Source organism: Neofelis nebulosa, chromosome 14 (assembly GCF_028018385.1).
Source record: "Neofelis nebulosa isolate mNeoNeb1 chromosome 14, mNeoNeb1.pri, whole genome shotgun sequence".
Lineage (NCBI taxonomy): Eukaryota > Metazoa > Chordata > Mammalia > Carnivora > Felidae > Neofelis > Neofelis nebulosa.
The window spans coordinates 39,285,100-39,304,379 of NC_080795.1; the positions used below are offsets into that span (position 1 = coordinate 39,285,100).

Below are 19,280 nucleotides of genomic sequence, written 5' to 3' on the forward strand. Positions count from 1 at the left end.
TAGTCGAGCAATAAATAGAACGTTAAGGTTTATACAGCATTCAGTAAACTGTAACAGAATGTGCTTGAAAGGCTTCTAATTTTTCAAAGACAAGTCGTTTATTTTGTAAAAGCGTATAAAAATGAAACTAGAAAAACATGTTGTTTCTCAAACCGTACCTGTGGTGTAAGAAAGGTTATTGGATTAACTAAAGGCATTTTTGAACTCGTGACTGAAAACCCTAGCTTTCCTTATGCCCAAGTAGAAAATATCTGTATGTTTAAAACATGGATGGCTGGGGAATGTTCCAAGGGGAATGGTAGCAGGGGAAAAATAAGGTCCGAGTCTGGAAAGTGAGTCCATTTGGATGTCACTTCGATAAAGGCATAAATCCCTGAGAACCTCTCCATTCAAGAGGATAAACATATCACAGGTGAAGAACACTCACCTAATGATTTCAAGCTCACAGCAATCTTCTCTACACCATTATCATAAATTGCTGGCTTGGCAAGGGAGACATAACTAAGGAATTCATTGTTTGAAGCAACTCTTTTGACAGAGTTTCTTTCCCGGTTCGTATTTATATGTGTGCGGCTGCCCCTATTTGTATCTTTGACAACGCAGCTTCATTTTCATTCAGTGTGGTTTTTCTTATCATGGATATTTTACCATTGCACGTCCAGTTATTTTTCCTAAGTTCTGTCTACAAAGGCAAAACAGAATATAGAGGTGCATGGATAAAAAAAAAAAGTTTGGTTTGGGCACAGTCGCACGGTCTCCCTTCATGTGGGTACAAACACTTTAGCCGGGGCTAATTGTGGGCTAGTCACATCCTCAGAATTAAGTGTCTAATTGTTCCCACAATGGTCTTGGTCCAATTGTGGCTGCAATTAGCTACAGGTGCAATGTTTGCACCTGCAGCTAATAGAGGGGTTAAGCTACCCAAAACAAGTTGCCTGAGCAAAGTTAGGGCCCTTGCCTTCCAGGTCCCCAAACCCTTGAAGCAGCCTGTTTTTATCCCAAAGATACTGTTTCACAAACATCCTTTATTGTGCTAGAACTTCCCTTGGTCTATCATCCTTTGCATTTTGTGTCACAGTGTATCATTTCTCCCCATGAGAACAGAGTAGATTTGGGCATTTATATATATATTTTTCACGGAAACAAAATCTTTGTTAAATAGTTTCTGAAAAGAACAGATGTTGCCCATTATCTGAGTGGAAAGCCTCGTTTCTGCAAAGAGCAGATCAAGGAGTAAAGAAAAGGGGTTTTTTTTGATGGCAAAGAGCCACAACTGGGGCACCAGCCATCAAAGGTGCCCCTTCATTATCAATATAAACTTATATAAAATTTAGCAAGTGAAAACAAGACAGGGACTCGCATAAACATCTGGTTCACAACAGCAGTATTTTTGCCCATAGACTCATTTTTAATAGCCCAGGTGTATTTGCTAATTTACAGTTAGTACCCGAGGAACGTAGCACCTACTCACCAGGCACATTTTTCTGAATGAAGCAGACGATATTGAAGCAGTGGATCGTGGGTCATTTATACAGTTTTAGCCACGGGAATTTTACTTTGTTTTCTTTTTCATCTCTCCCCGTGCCGCCTTCTCCGTCCCATTTCCTCTACTTGGAAGAGGGCTGATACGCAATTCTCATTGTTCTTCCTGGGAGTGCTGTACATCTGGGTCGGACTTCCTAATGAAATGGTGGCCTTTCTGATGAGTCCAGCTGGTCAGTGACATGGCGTGGCCCTGTTTTGAGATGAACGCAGCGTGGAGTCAAGGGAGAGAGACGGTCGGTGCTCCCTTGAAGGCTGGGCGGTGGGGAAGAAGGCCTCACAGAACAATTGGCCAAGGCGTGGCCCAATGATTAGCAGGTGCTGCCCTCTCTGCCCTTGGCTGTATTTCCTGGCCAGTGAAGAAGCTTGTGTCAACACGCTTGGAACGGATGAAGACATGGATGTTTCCCAATTGTTTGACTTCTAACCTTCCTGGGTGACCTGCATGTCACTAGCTGAGAGGCCACAGCAGAGCCCGGATGGGGCCTCCCGGCTTCTACGGTGGATTGCCAACTAACGAATAAGGCCATTTGATGCCGGTCTCGAGGTTAGAAGTCAACAGTCAGGATTTTCACAACATCATCTCTTAAAGACGTTACTAAGTGGACACACATCATCCTTACAACTCCTGGAACTCAGAGAGGAAACCGTCTGACTTTGGAGCTGTTGCCAATGATGGCTTCAACGGGATTTTCGTAATATTCGAGTAGAGTGACACCAGAAATTTTTACAGATCCTCAAAATCTTCGAAAGGCATTTAAGTAGTTGTGGCTACATTTAAATCTTCTTGAAGAAGTAAATATCTTTTAAAGTATGACATTGAATTGGGATACGGGCATGGACACAGCTGATGCTCTAAGTTTCTCTTCAGAAGTAAATTAGTGTCATTTCTTACGGTAAGTGTCGTATATCTCTGTGATGCACCATATTACATATATAACGTTAAACTTTATAACATAAATGGACACTTCCAAGGGATTCAGTGTGCTAGCAGTTTTAACATTATGTATTTCGTGTATAAATTTCAAAATCTGGCCAACTCAATCAAAAAATTCTAGCTAAGTGCCTTAATCCTGCAAACTTTGATGAGTCCTGGGTTTTAATTCTGGCTTCCTATGGTGAGACAAGTAATTTTACCAGATACATTTTTCATCCCTATTGCTAAAAGCACCTCTAAGGGATTTTGCTTCTCTATGTATGAAATGTGAGTCCATGGGCTGATCTTCCTGAAGGAACACCAGGAGTTGGTGAAACCATTTATGTACCTTTGTGGTTCATTTATACACACTTTTCTCAGTTTGAAGAAATGTTGAAAAACTAGAGATGATCATTATTAGTATCTAAACAATGATTAAAAAAGCCTTCTTTCTCCAGTGATAGCTTGGTAGCTCATATCTGGAATTTGCTGCTTAGGCTAAGACTTTCTAAAAAGTTCAAATCAATAGCTGTGACATCTTCAAGGATGCCAGTTTTCTTCTGATAATGTTCTCCTCATGTCATATTTTGGAAGAATACCATTATGATATTTAGAAAGTGAAGGGTATACTTTTCAATTGGCTATTATGTTCCCGTATTTCTAACTGTAGATACAGCAGATGTAGTGGACCCTGTGGTGTGCTGCCCAGATTCTCCCTTCAGGAACAAGGCTCTCATCCCCTCAGCTGCCGGGAGCGTTGGCATAGCTCATATGCCAACATAGGAGATCAAGACGTGGCCTAATTAGCCTAGTTTACTCTTAGCTGAGTCACTTCCTAGCAATCGCCCTCTGCCAAAGATGACTGCCTTCCCGAACACTGTCGTCTCTCTCTAGGGGCAGCACACATTCAGTGAGGGGGTGATGCAAGGGTAAAATGGCCTTACCCTTTTGCCTCATTGGAGACAAATCTGAAGGCCTATCCAGCTGCAGAGTTCTTTGGGGGACTGGCTGAGATCTTGGTTCCAACTTTTTTTTTTCTTTAACTTTTTTTGCTACCAAATCCTGCTTTCCTCATTCTTTTATCAGTTCTGAGAGTACTCCCGATAAAAATACTGGCCTCCAATTTTTAACTTGGAGGCTTGAGTTCTCAAGGAACTCAAAACAGCATAGGAATACAAAGTTCAAGAGAGTATACTATGCAGAAGACACTTCCTGAAGCTTCCTTTCTCTTTTGCAAACACTGCTCTTTTACTGTGTGTGTGTGTGTGTGTGTGTGTGTGTGTGTGTGTGTGTGTTTTCCTTAAAGCCTGTATACTCAGGATCCACAGATGGGCCATTTTAGTAGAACTTCTGTTAATATATTTCTAAATCTTTTAGTGCTAAACCAAGCACCTAATACTAATTCTTTTAGGCTATTGCTAGGCCATGAGATTATCGCCCAGAACAGACTTGGAAACAGCATGCGTTGAGAGCTGAGGAGTTAATGGGGAAGACCATCTTAGTGAGCACACACTAAACCATCTGCAAAACTTCACATCTCAGAATGCAAGTGACCGGGTGACTGCACTTTCTAAACACAAAGGGAAATGTTTCAAAAGTCAGGCACCAAGAATGATTTGTTTTGCACTTAGTAAATCCCTTACAAAGCAGTCAGATATATGGATTGATCTCCTGGAAGGTTTGCCCCTCTGTCATGAGTATGCGGATATATGGCCCTGGGGGATTCTTCCATTTCCTGGGAAGATAAATGGTAGATGGTATTACCAAAGCTTGGCATTTACAAGTTTTTGGGAGATAATTTGGGACTTTCTGAAGGCTAGTTTCGGGGATGTTATAAAGAGGTTACAAGGCAGAAATACGAAATAAAGATTGACAGAAGGCAGAGAGAAGAACAGGAAAGGATTTTTTCCTAGTTTTTGGTCACACTGGCCCTCTCATTCTGTAATTCCGTCACTCGTTCATTTATTCATTCATCCATTCATTTAATATATGCTAAGCTGGGCTAAAAATATTAGATGTTCAGACTGGCACTCTTTTATAGGAGCATGTGCTGACAGTGCCTAAGTTTCAGAATCTGACCAGCTTAACTTAACAAAACGCAGATGTCTAAGTGCCTCATTCCTACAAATGTCTACCATCTCTCTATGAGTAAGACATTGGAAAGGTACAAATTTTGTGAAAACTGCTGGTGCCCTGGCAAGCTTTCTTGCAGGGAATATTTGACTTACAGTGGGCACTCAGTCAAGCACTATGACACAGCAAGAGAGCTTCAGAAGAGTAGTTTGCTAGACCATTTCTGAGCAGTACGGGTGGTGGAGGGCAGTACAGGGTGGGAGACCTACAGATTCAGGTATTGTTTTGGCAACCTCTCACCTGTGAACAGCTACATTGGTGTGCAAAGAAAGCAAATGTTGCCTTCACCCACAGTCAGGAGACTTTTGTGATCCATTTCTGTTGCCCTTACTTGGACTTTGGTGACCTCAGCAACTTCACTGTCATCCTTCAAGGTTCGTTGTCATGGAGGCAGCGGTGGCAGTAGAAGTTCTGGAAAGCCATCAAATTTACTCATTGGTCGCATCCACAGGACCTGCACTTTGTTAAACAATGCGCATAGAATGATGAACAAGTCAGGTAAGTTTCCTGCTCTCCAGTGGAGATGATATGTTACTGTTGAAGAGAATTAGGTGAAGCAAGAACACGGGCCAGTGCATGGCTGTATACACATTTGCTTGTAGAGCTCTTATCAGATTTTGTATGGGCACATTTTTTGCTACTTAGGACAGGGTTTGATAATGTCAGGGGAATTGCAGTTTGGTCGGGGCGGGGGAGGGATTACATTTTCGAGACAATATAGTAGCTCTGTGATATGTGTGAGGTACATGGCTCATATTGATATTTTGTGTTCTAAGTATAGAGAGAGGGATCTGTATGGACTTGTTGAAGTTTGAAGCTTAATATCAGACCAGAAAGTTGGAGGGCATGGCCCAATAAATTATCTTTTGTTACATAGCAGGTGTCTCAGCACTTTGTGTATTGCCAATCTTGGGTGAGAAGTCACTGAAGACTATAGGACCATGAAATAAAGGCCATGGCTACTCTTGGCAACAGGGACCCCTGGGAGTAGATTTGTTGGTGTATTCTGGGAGAAGATGCACCCCTGTTGGTGTCCCAGGAACTGCCAAGAAACCATGTTTCCACTGGTAGGCAAGTTCAAAGGGTTAACTTTAACTAGGGGAGTCGTCACCACCTGAGGCATTTTTCATCAAATCGACCTGGCTTTGTAGAATTCTGTGAACTCCTTAACAGGCAAGAATCCTTCCTAAGGCTCTTTGGGACATTGCCCTTGAGTTGAAGAGAAAAAGGTTATAAGTGCCTCTACCAATATTCCAAGACCAAGGTAAGTATTGCTGATAGAAATATGGTCCTGTACATAACTACATAAACATTATTGTGACACTTTATGCACCATTTTTTAAAAAAAAGATATTTAAATTTGTTCTATTTATGAGTTAATGAATTTGTTCTATTCACTGTTAGCCTATTACTTATACCTACTCTTTAGGAGGCTTGTATAAAGATAGCTGATAGATTCATAAAGTTTTTAAAATACTGTGTATTATTGGTTGTTGAATATAATCTCCAGGGAACCTTGGTTTATAAGCTTATGAGTTACATGAGACAGCGCATGCTACTTAAGTAGTCAATTTGTATTCTTTGATGAGAATGCTTTTTGACTTTGATGGCTTGACATATAAATAGGAGGAGGTATTATTATTAATCCTTTCCCCATAAGGATCCTTCTATCTGATTGCGTTCAATAATGTTCCATGAAATTAACTCATCTTAGAGCTATGGAGAGAGCAGAAAGAAGTAGAAAACTAGTGAGATCACAAGTATGCAGCTAATCACGAATCTTCTTTGGTAACCAGTTAGAACTCAAAAAGGATAGCATCATAAGAAAGGAAAGAGCATCTGGTAACTGGAAATCTAATATTAGCCATTTCTCAGGAGAGTTGCTAAATTTAACTGGTGAGCTAAGGAGTGAATTTGAATATATGTATCTAGTATTTCTTGTGGTCAATAGTACTTTTAGGAAGTGAGTGACACCGATGATACTTAACAGTTCTAAGAAAAACCAAATAAGTATCTTGAGTAGAAGTGTAATATATTTACATTGAGATGTAGTTACTCAGATTTTAAATCTTCCTAGAAACCAATCAGAGAATGGTCAATTTAGGCATGCCTTGAAAGGAATATTAAATTGAATTGGGAACTTAGCGTACCTTTTTTGAGAGACACTAACAGAAAATTCTCTGTTATTATTAGAAGCTGATTTCCCTTAAGGTAACCTCTCGAGTTTTTAATGTGTATGAGTATGATTTGCATCAATTTACTTTCATGAATCTGGATTTTCTGTCAAAGCAGCCATCAAAACAAAATGAATCATCTCTCTTATTTAGCCAGAAGGTAACTTTTGCCACTTATTTTTTTTGGCTCATAACTCTGAGCCAGATAACATTGACCTTGACCACTGTAAGTTCAATGACTATGGTCGGTGCATATAAGGCTTGCTTCACATAAATATTGATGCCATGTAGTAGAACGTGCTTACCTGGTTTACCTAAATGTTTAATATAAATAGGGACTCATATGCCAGTTTTCGTAGAGATAGTATAATACAGTGATTAAGAGCATGGGCTTTGGATCAGATCTATCTATCTATCTATCTATCTATTTTTACTTTGTGGAATTTATTTATTTTTTAAAATTCCAGTCCAATTAACACACAGTGTCATGTTAGTTTCAGATGTACAATATATACAATGGAATGTTACTCAGCCATAAAATAATAATGAAATCCGACCATTTGGATCACACACATTTAAACCTGAATCACATTTCTACCACTTACCAACTGAATGACTTAGGGGAAATTATTTAACTTCTAAGTCATAGTTAGACCCATATTACAGAGAGCTGTCAGTAGGATTGAATGAAATGTCTACATAGAACTTGGCATAGAAACTGGCACACAAGAAAGTTATCATCTGCTGAATATACTTGGATTGGATCATTCTTATTAAAACTCTAATGTGGTCATATCCACATGGCATTTTATAGGGCTAACAAAGAAATTTTTTGATAAGGGACTAAAATTATATATATATATATTATATATATATTATATATATCAGCTAATCTCAGTTAATTTAGGAATAAATATATTTATACAAATGTATTTGGATGATATGTGTATTATTGCAAAATATTTATTATGGTGTATTTCTCTTGTCAGTAAAGCTCTTAAAAATGAGCCCAAAGTTATTTAGTTATTTATTTTTTATGTTAGTATGAATTCATCCTTTGTCCCTAAATCCAGTTCTGTTTTTCCAACTTGCATTTCCTAGTTAGGCTTCTCACTGTGATTTACTCCAGACTGATTATTTCCTGTGCCAGTACTGATCTAACCACTGGGAGGTCTCAGCCTTATTGTTCTGAGTTTAGACTTCAAAAGATAGATAGATCTCTGCTCAGCCACATGGAGCTCATCAACTGACTTCTTTCCCTATTTGTTTTAGCAAAAGTCTTTGTGTGGAGCTGCCAGGGTGGCTCAGTTGGTTAAGTGTCTTACTCTTGATTTCGGCTCAGGTCATGATCTTACCATTTGTGGGATCGAGCCCTGTGTCAGGCTGTGTGTGCTGACAGCATGGAGACTGCTTGGTGTTCTCTCTCTCTCTCTCTCTCTCTCTCTCTGCCCATCCTCATTTCGTACTGCTCTGTTTCTCCCTCTCTCAAAATAAATAAATAAACTTAAAAAAAAGTCTTAGTGTCCCAAGCAAGAATGAGGCATGCTATGATCAGTTAAGTTTTCTTTCCTTTTATCCATTTATTTGTTGAATTATTACTGTGTGTTAGTTACTGTGTTAGGCTCTGGGAAGGTAATGGCAAATCTGACACGATCCCTCAATTAGAGCTCTCAGGTGGAAAGAGACAAGCAAACACACAATTAGAAGACACTGTAAGTCATTTCCCTCCAGTCTTGGTGTAGGGTTAACATGGTCCTGAAAAGGCTTTCTGAAAGAAATGATCTCAAAGCCAAGACCTGTAGGATGAATTAGCCCGACTCAGAGTACAGTGAGGGGTGGAAAAGAATAGTCCATATACAGAAACTAGCACGTGCAAAGGTCATGGAACAAAGGGAGGCTGGTTTGCTCTGGAATTACAAGTAGAAAAGGCTGGAGTGCAGGGTTCAAGGGTGGGAATGTAAGCAGGCACCGTATGGTCATCCCCTATGAAAAAACAACAACAACAACAACAACAACAACAACAACACAAAACCCCATCACAACAGACACTTCACCAGTGATTTTAAAACAAGATCTGATTCTTTAGAAGTGAAATGTCTATCTCCTTGCTCTTTGATATCCTAGCCCAACAGCTTAGTTACATGGGTGCTCCCCTTAGAGTCCATGCACCCTCTCCTGTTAGACATTCAGTATCCATGAGACTAATTCCAGAAGCCTCACTATAGCCTAATTGGTAACCCTAGAGTTCAGGACCAGCTACACATTTTTGTGGCCGTCACAAGGATCTCTGCAGTGGGCTAGACCCTGTCTGCCCTAGAGCGACTGTCTTTCTGCCCAGACCATGGGAAATAGATACCAAAATCATTTGCAAAGCTAGTATCTGTTGATAATGACACAATTGCATTTCTGCACAGACGCACACGTGGGGAAGACAACCAAGCAGCGTGCTGGCTCAGTGCTCTGTGCTTCGGCGGGTGGGCTCCAACTGCCCAGCCAAGATTTTTAGCACATTTTGACCCCTCTTCCTAGTAGGGGACGAATTATAATTATGGAAATAATGGGCATTTTTAACACTGTTTCTAGCCTTGATTGAACTATATTTAGGGTAGCATGAACTTTTTCTGACGGTGCTTCTCCGAAAGGTGAATCTTAGGGTTGTGATTATAAGAATAAACCCTGACCACCAATTTTAGCACCTGGTCCATGAAAAGTCAGGTACTTTTTATACCGAGAATATTTCTAAAGCAAAACAGCAAGCATAAAGGCACTTTTGAAGAACACATCAGCAGTTGGTATAGCCTAGATTTAGCCTAGTATAATGTGATGCAGAGATACAGTGTATATATGGAAGTTTCCTAATTAAATTACACTTTATCTGGAACTCAGGAGGCAAATTGGCCAACTATGAACGCGAAGCGACTAGAAGGCAGAGGCCAAATAGGGATTGGAGAAGTTTTCCATTTGCTCCGCTATGATCTCCTACCTCTCTATCAGTTCGTACTGAAAGAGGAAAACAGTCATGGTTACCTCAGCTGCTTTTTCTGTTTGTTCTATGAAATGTGAAGTCTGGGGCTTCCTGCCTCGTTATTTTCTATGTTTTTTCATCCCCGGCCCAACATAATGACTGTCGGAGAAGTTGTTCCAATGGAATGGGATAATGTGTGCACAAAAGGCTGACAGTGTTAAAATGTTATACGAGTACGTGTCGTATTCGTTTTGCTAGCTTCTGTGTGAGGACACATTAGGAAGCATTGTGGTGAAGTGATTAAGAGTGTGGGTCTGGGGTCTCAGTTCTCCCACCCTGCCACTGTGCTGTACTGGGCAAGTCATTTGCTTCGTGGGACTTGACTTCCCTCTGTAAAATGGAAAGAATAACAGACCTTAGCCCTGGAGGCTGTAAGTAATTTCGACCGAAGTTCAGCATGTGAGCGGAGGGGTGGTGAGAGACGAAGCACTCTTAACTCCCACGTCCAACCAGCCTCTCCAGACCTGGGTTTCCTTGGCTGACATCGATAGTAACACTTAGGAGTGTTGTGAGAATTAAATGAGACAATACCCATGTCAATGGTTAGACAAAGTGACATGTGACAACCGTGGTGTCTTTTGAGGGAAGCTGTGGCTTTAGCAGCTTAGGGGGCAGTGCCCCTAGCTTGGTGAGTGGTGTGAAACAGCACCCCTGAGTGGACACCAACCCGTGGTGTCCTTGACGTGTTGCACTGGAGGAGATGGCAGTGGGGAGCCAAGACATCATCGGGAGCCTTCGGTGTTGAGTTTGGACCAGCAGCCCTTTATCAAGGTCCATTCACTTCTCCAGTAGGCAACTCTTTTACACTAAGACCAGAGAAGACTAGATCAAGAGTAAGCAGACACTTGCAGCTTCTGGAGGAATCTTTTTCCTCCGCCATTTCCTCATACCCTTTTATTGAAATTTAGGGCAGCAGGAAGTGGGGGACTTTCCCATCCACTATTGCCTGTCGGCTAAATCTCTGCAGACTGTAACTGTGGTGAAGGCACTTTGATGACACCTGCAATGTCAGTGGGACCCAAGTAACTCTCTGGGCTCATAGGCAGAGAAGTGGGCACCAGGGCCAATCAGTCATTCATCTGACAGGTATTTATTTAGCACCTATTATGTGCTGGGTCTTTTAGCAGGAGCAGGGCATACAGCAGTGAATACAAAGACAAACATCCTTAACCTTCTGAAGCTTACATTTTAGAGGGAAAGATAGACTATGAAGAACAACTACGACAACAAAATAACTGAGTACAGCAGCTGGTATTAAGGGCCATGAAGGAAAATGAAGCAAGGAAGATGATGGAGCATGGGGGGTTCAGTCGTCACAGAACGCTACGACAAAAGTATTTGCCATGTTTATTTTATGTCTGCTTGACGGTAGAGTCATGATGAAAGAATCAAGAGGCAGCAGTTGGTACTGTTGGTGTCACGAACCGGATCGTCTTCCAGTCAGGGTGGGAATTCTATATTCAACACTAGAGACAGACGAAGCCAGGGATTCTGCCCTTGAAACATGGTCATTACTTAGCGTTAGAGATAGTTTTCTTCTGGGTTCTGTCTTAGGCTCCAGATTTGCTCCCTCATCTTTACTTGATCTCCTCTGCGTTATGCTGTCATCTTGAATGGTGTTCGAGGCTAGCGCACATGTATATTGTGAGTAACATAAAGCTTCTCCTCCGTAATCACGTTACGTAACTAACCGCGAAAGCTTGATTTCTGTTATTTGAGACAATAGGAACTGGGTCATGAGCAATGAGATAAAATTCAAATCGCCACTTAGCACACTATTTCAGCATCTTTTCTTGCTCTGCTTTTTTTTTTTTTTATGAGAAATGCCAATAGATACTTTTATTGGTCTGAATTTTGCTTCCTTTACTTTTCTTTCCCTCCTCTCTCCAATAGGGGCTAATAAGTAGTAAAGTAACCAACTCTGAGTTTTCTAAATAAAGAAGGAGGCTAAGAAAGTGGGAATAAGAATGTCTCACTAAGGAACACTCAAACTTTAAATCATAAAGAGTTTACTGCCCCCTCTAACTTATGACTGGCTCCTTCAGTAATGTGGCTCATTGTATATTGTGCTTTTCTTTAACTGTCTGAATTTTATGAAGCTGATGTAATCTTTGGTACTAATTGCCAGTACTTTAAGAAAAGATTGTTGCTATAAGAGAATGTCATCATTTCATTTTTCCTAATAGTACTTCATGCCCCATGTTACATGTGCACATAACACAGAATCAAAACACACACTGGAAACATTACGAAAAGTTTCCCACTAGAGTAGAGTGGTTGTGTAGAAGTGAAAAATACCTACACTCAAAACGGAAATGATTTATGACCATGGGGAACTGAGTTTTGGGCGGGCCACAAAGGATTTGGTAACCCAAACAGTGTCTAGAAAGTCTACACATTTGGGAAATATTAGTGAGATTTTTATCATGCCCTTTTGCTAGTTTGTTGAACAAACACTCTGTCACCGAAGAAAATAAAAATTTAGAATTTGTTTAAACAGTGAGCTCTTCACAAATAACCTTTGGAATTAAAAAAAAGCATTCACTTTAATGGCAAAATTCTCGTCTTTAATGGTACAGTTTTTTAATTCATTTCAGTTTCTGGGCCATTAAAAAAATTTTTTTTTCTGAAGTAACATTCATTGTGTCATCATCTTTTACAAGTTGAGTACTTGGTTGTAAAAGCTTACAGTCTTGGAGTTTTGTGTGTGTCTGTGTGTGTGTGTATGTGTGTGTTTTAAGAAAGAACAAAATCTATGTAATATCTTGTTGATCTTTACTAATTTCATGTGAAATAAGAAGTTAGATATCTTTTTAATTTCTGTTTTTATAAGGATGAAAAGTTAAAAGTCATCAACTGCAGTCTGGCAACTTAATTCCACTTTATTCTTTTTATCTTACTTTAAAAATTCCCTTAACATATAAAATAATGTTTTAAAATTTTAATGTTTCAAGATTCTCTCTTTTTTAAAGTGTTTTATTTATTTTTGAGAGAGAGAGAGACAGACAGACAGACAGAACACGAGTGGGGGAGGGGCAGAGAAAGAGGGACACAGAATCCAAAGCAGGTTCCAGGCCCTGAGCTGTCAACACAGAGCCCGATGCGGGGCTCGAACTCATAAACCATGAGATCACGACCTGAGCCGAAGTTGGACGCTTAACCTGCTGAGCCACCCACATGCCCCTCAAGATTCTCTTAATCATGTTTTTCCTGTTAATAAACACTTGACTGTCCGTTCTTGGAGGTCAAGGACTATACTATACTCACATTGTCATCATTACTAGGTTCTTTGTAGGTTTCAATACACACAAGTTGGATCTCTAGAGGACTTATTCAATCCTACAGAGCAACAGGGTGGCAAAAGTAAATGAGCGTCATTCCAGTCTAAGCCAAAAGGATACTTGCTAGAGCACTGTAGAATATTCCATAATTCATATAGCTACGTAGTTTATGAAGGTAACTGATTGATATAATAGTTCTTTAAAGAAAATTAATTAATCTATTTTTTTAAGTTTTATGTTCTCTAGAATTGTAGTGTCCAAATTTTTATTTATGCGTCCGTATTAAGAACTTTTAGGCATCCATTCCCAATAATAAATAAATATTGATGCATACTACTTATGTGATTATAACCACTCATTTATACATATTTCTTTACACATGTATATAATTATGTACATTTTGAAACATATAATTTATAAATTAGAAAAAAATACAGTGAGGATGGAAAAGATAGATAGTATCTCAGGGTGAAATGTAAATTTAGGCAGAGTTTCTCATTAGTGTCATGGAGTTGTGACATACATTAAGTAGTCCTGTCAATAAGTTGGAATAGCCGAATCTCCTCTTGTCAAATCTGCTTAGGTGGCCATTGTCTATACCTTGCTATGGAGCAGATGGTAAGATCGATCATGCTAGGGGTAAAGGAGTGTTAACTCTGTCAGTTTCTTAATTTTGCTTGTACTTGGAAAACTAGCAAGTCTTTCGGTTTCTTGTTTTCACCTGGCACTTTTGGGAGGAAGCCACTTGTCCATTTTTGTGAGGATTTGTTTAATTAATTAAATAATATGATCTATCAACCAGCTTACTGGTACCTACCAAGACTGTAGTATGTTGCAGTATATTTGAAAAGCAAGCACAGTCTCCCCCAACCTTACTAAGAATATCTAGTACAGCAGATGGGAAACTTGACCTTCTGAATCAAATGACTAAGGAGAGGGATCAAGGGACGGCTCCAGTGATAGCCACATATGGAATATGTGGCTGAAATACTATATGGAATATAGTAAAACTTAGTGGGTCTCTTATTTATAGATTAAAAACAAATATAAATAGGGGCCCTATTGTGTTTTTCTGGACCCAAGTGATTTATATTGTGCGCTCCTTCCCAAACTTTGGGATCATGTAGCCTATGTAAAAATACTCTATCGTGACATACTCCAACATATATTTATTTTTTTAGAAAAATACACAACATATTGTGACAGAATATACACAGTTATTACAAACCTATGAAAATATGAAAATATTTGAAAATATAATGTTTAAATTAAAGAGGATAAGATAAAATATACTTAAGAAGATGCTGTCATGTTGTCTTTTCCTACCATTGTGGCTTGTTTCGTGCACACCATTTTGGAAACTACTCTTCTAGGGACTGAAGACCTGTCAGTGGAAATTTATACTTTGTTTTTAAGTAAGAGAGAAGAAATATGGATGACCCAGGAAAAAGAAGTGACCACAGTAAGTGACCTTTTTAAGACATTCCTCTTTTCCTAACTTCCCAGAAGCGATCACACTTAGAAATGGGAGTTAAATCCTCCAATTCTCATGGTTGTGTCCTTATGTGAGTTCTCAAGCCCCTCCCTGGGCTCTTATCACAACCCAGAACCTCAAGTTTAATGAACAAATGCTCTACCTAAGAGATACAGTTTTATCTTCAAATCTGTCACTTCAGATGAAAAGCAGGCCCCTGAATCTTTGAGCTAAGGAATAGGGTCATTCTGTTAGGGTCGAGTGGTAACATGGAAAGTATGTCCTATTGAGAGATCATGTTCTCTGTTTTCTGAAGCATAAACTGTGGTGGTAACTGAACAGGTAGTACTTTTCAGTGTTTGCAAATTTTATTAAAACTTCAAGTATACATAGTATCTATAGACTCATGTGTCTGTTCAAGAGTGAGCTTATTTTGTTCTTATTTTATATTTAACCCACTAAATGATGTACCTATTTTTTCCCTTTCTGGTATAAATTTAATTTGCTATAGTAATGCCTACATTTGCTAGAAGTGATTATATTAATTAATTCGAAAGCTGAAAATTATTTTCTTTATTCTGTTGCATAAATAAATTATTGAATGCCACTGCTTTTGGATAAGCATGGTCAAATGATAATTGTGTTCATATTTTTGGAATCAATTTTATATTACTCTAATTTGTTACAATGCTTTTGTATGTGCAATAGTCTCTCGTTAAATCAGGCATTCCTTAAGTGGTATTAATTAACATGTGTAAAATCTACCTTGAAAACTCATTTAATTTTACAAATTATACTACTTCATGACAGTATCCCTGGAGCTTCATCAAGTCTCCGATTTCTAAATAATTTTGAAGTCAAAAGGATTTTTAATTAAAAAAAAAAACCAAAGTTCTTTTCACAATCGTATTTGGCAGGAAAACATTGCATCATAGACTTTTAAGTGCCTCCTGGATGATTTCATAAGAGTAGTTTTATCTATCCAGCCTGTAGTGTGCCTATTAAGTGCTCAATCTGGTTAGTAGGGCAAGGTCTCTACTTATAAGTAGGAGACACTTCATCAGGAGTTACTATGATACAAGTAAATGTCATGTTGTCAATAGAACAATGTTAAGGTCCTACTCACATCCAGAGGGGTAGAACCTTGAGATGGAAGTGGAAGAAGATGTCAAAGAGACCTTCACAGAGGAGCAAACATTTCAGCTTGACCTTGAGGTCTGTGGGCTGAAAGATATATCTGGTAGGGGAGATTTCAGTATCATTATTATGGAGATCAACAGACTGGGGAACAGGGAAGTTTGTTCAGTGAGGTTAGCACATGAGATTCAGTGAGGGTAGAGAAAGAATAATAGAAGGTAAGGCCGAGGATACAGTTCAGGGTCATAGTCTGAATTTGAGAGTAGACAATGACAAATTGGACAATGACAATGGACAATGGCAATGACAAATTATCTAGTACAAGGCAGGAAAGACAGTTTATGCTGATGAAGAGTGGCTGTTGGGAACCCTCCTATTATGGGCCCTTTTGGATTCAGGAGGAAAACTTATGGCTACAATCTATTATGACAGAGGTGAGGAAAAGGGGTCTGTGGTTTTGCAGATACTAATCTAAGGTTTCCAAGCAAAGGATGGACATAACTAAATCTGTAATTCAAAGAACAAAACAAACAAAACAGTTCTCTGGTATCAGTAGAGAAGATGGATTAGAGAGAAAGGAAGTCAGAGTTTAGTTTGAAGGTCTTTGTAATAATTCAGATATGCAATGATCAGACATGAGTTCGAGCAGTGATAAAGAAAATGGAAAGGAGTGGCATGGCAGAAACACCGGGGCAGAACAAACTTCTTAAGACTGATTGGATTTGGAGGGTGAAAGAAAAAGAAAAGTCTAAGACTCTAAGTCAGTATTTAGTTTGTGGATTTGAGTGACTGTGGAATCAGCCATTTATTGCTGCATACCAAACAACTCTCGCATTCAGTGGCTTAAATAACAAGCATTTCATAACCTCGTGAATCTGTAGGTCTAGTGAAGTTCTCCTGATGCAGTTTGGGCTTATTGATGGGGCTTTCTTCAAGCAGAGGCGGCTAGGGAAGCTCCACTTAGCATTGCAGATTTGGGGGGCTGCTGGGGCAATTCTCCTTGACGTGTCTCTCTCATCGTCCTTGTCCCAACGTGTTAGTGTGATACCGTGATCTCTAGTAAGAGATGTATATTTGGTCTTCATCCCCTATTTGGCACAGAGCTTCTAAAGCCTTGAAATTTTCTAAGTGGTGAGAGCCATAAAGGTGTTTTTTATTATGTTAATGAGGTAACTTTTGGACCACATCTAAGTATGGGGACTGTTGCCAGGAGGACCAACCATGTGTTTGGAGGGTTGAAACTTTCAGTCCCAGTCCCCTGAACCTTTCAGGAGAGAGAGGGGCTGGAGGTTGAATTAATCACCAATGGCCAATGGTTTAATCAATCATGCCTGTGAAATGAATCCTCCATAAATCCCCCAAAGGATGAGATTTGGAGAGTTTCCAGGTGGGTGAACACATGGAGATGCATGGAGAGTAGCACACCTGGAGAGAGCATGGAAGCTCTGCACATACCTTTCCCACATACCTTGCCCTATGTATTGTCCATCTGGCTATTCCTGAGTTTTATGTATATATATATATATATATATATATATATATATATATGTGTGTGTGTATAATATTTTTATTATATAGATATAAATATATTTTGTATAATAAAATATATATAAATATATATCATATAAATATATATTTATATTTTGTATTTATTTATATATTTATATTTTATATAAATTTTATATAAAGTTTATTTATATTTTTATTTATATCACATATATTTATTTGTATATATTTATAAATATTATAATTAAATATAATAATATATTTATATATTTATTTATATATAATTATATATTACATATATGTTATAATTATATATTATAATATATAATTATATATAATTATAATATATTATGTATTTATTTATATTTTATATTTTATATGAATATATATTTATATATTTATTAATATATTTATATTTTATATATATTTTGTAATAAACCAGTGATCTACTAAATAAAATGTTTCTCTGGATGTTGTGAGCTCCTCTAGCAAATTAACTGAACCGAAGGAGGGGTTGTTGGAACCTCGATCTACAGCCAGTCAGTCAGAAGCACAGGTGACAAGCTGGACCTGTGGTTGGCATCTGAAGTAGGAGCAGTCTTGAAGGACTGAGCCCTTAATCTGTGGGATATGATGCCGTTTCTGGGTATATAGTATCAGCATCGAATTGAATTGTAGGATACCCAGCTAGTGTTGGTGAATTGCTTGGTGGTACGGGAAAACTTCCTTGCACACACTGGAATTGGTGATCAGGGTTTTAATTGGGTGTCAGAACTTGAGTTGGGGTATATTTTTCTTATTAAATGGCAGAGCTACAAGAGGGCACAAGGAATAACATGAAGCTTCTTAGATTCTAGGTTCAGAAATGATGTTTCATCATTTCTTGCCACAGGCCACTGACCCAAGGAAGTGGCGTGGCTAAGCCCAAAGTCAAGGGACAAGAAAGTTTACTCCACCTACAATGAGGCCATGAGAAGAGTGTTGATGTTAGGATGGAAAAAAATTGGGAACAACAATGCAGTCTACCACATTGTGGTGCCATCATGCTTTTAAATGAAAAAATAGTTTTGGAAAAAATCTTTATAAAGAAGAAAATGCTATATTTTGTTGTATTATATTTGTGGTTATGAATGAATGAGCTTAGAGCCAGAAAGATCAGCCAAAGGGCAATTAAGCTTAAATTAGCCTGTTTTTAATGAAGAACTATAACTCTCTAGGTTGTTTGCACTGGAATGCTTCCAGGAAGCCCCCCTGCAAATTATTTTCAGTCACTAAATATCAGAAGAGGAGGTATGGGAATTTAGTCTGCAGTGAGAAAACCATTAAGAGGAAATTCTCAAGTTCTCCAGCTGAAATTTATTTATTTGGTGAAATAACAGTAAAGTCACGGTTAATTTGGTCAAAGTTGCAAATCTGTGCTATCTTAAGGTTATGAAAATCCCAATTGCTTTATTTTTTTAAAAAAATATTCAGAATACGGAGACTCGGTTCCTTAGTATGTTTAGGGTTTCTAATAAGAGTGGATGATAATTTGAAGAAATAAAAAAAGGACAATGTCAATGAAGTACATATAGTTTATGTTGTATCTCTTCATACTACAAATATACATCCTGACACTTCACTTAAGAATTAGAGATATTGCTGAAATTTAAGAACTTGTGTGGTTGGGCAATTCCCTTTCTACCAGGATTGCTTTTGTGCTTGGTTTAACATGCCCTCTGAAAGTCGGTGATATAAAAAGTAGTGTAATACCATGGGCCAAAAGGTATGGAGCACGTGAAAATGTGTTGCAGGTGAAAATGCCATTAAATTCCTTAGCATTTTACGATATCTATATCCTTATCCATGTCTATTTAATCTGATAATTATAAAATAGAATACTTAACAAAAAAACGTTCAAGACCTATATGAGGAAAACTGTAAAACACAGTGTAGATTTCAAATAATGGACATGGTTAACCATGGTTTTGGACTGAAAGACCCATCATCAGTAAAAATGTCAGTTCTCTCTAAGTTAATTTATAAATTCAATGCAATCTCTATAAAAACACCCTCATGTTTTGTTATGGACCCAGACAATTTGATTATAAAA

The 19,280-nt window shown here is 38.5% G+C and overlaps 1 long non-coding RNA gene across 1 annotated transcript; it reads left to right on the forward strand.

Annotated features, from left to right (window-relative positions):
- Positions 1-1,651: 1,651 nt before the first annotated feature.
- Positions 1,652-14,747, forward strand: LOC131494295 (uncharacterized). The gene is made up of 3 exons (XR_009253298.1): positions 1,652-2,438; positions 4,966-5,089; positions 14,445-14,747. It is a non-coding gene; the product is annotated as an uncharacterized LOC131494295 (long non-coding RNA).
- The last annotated feature ends 4,533 nt before the right edge of the window (positions 14,748-19,280 follow it).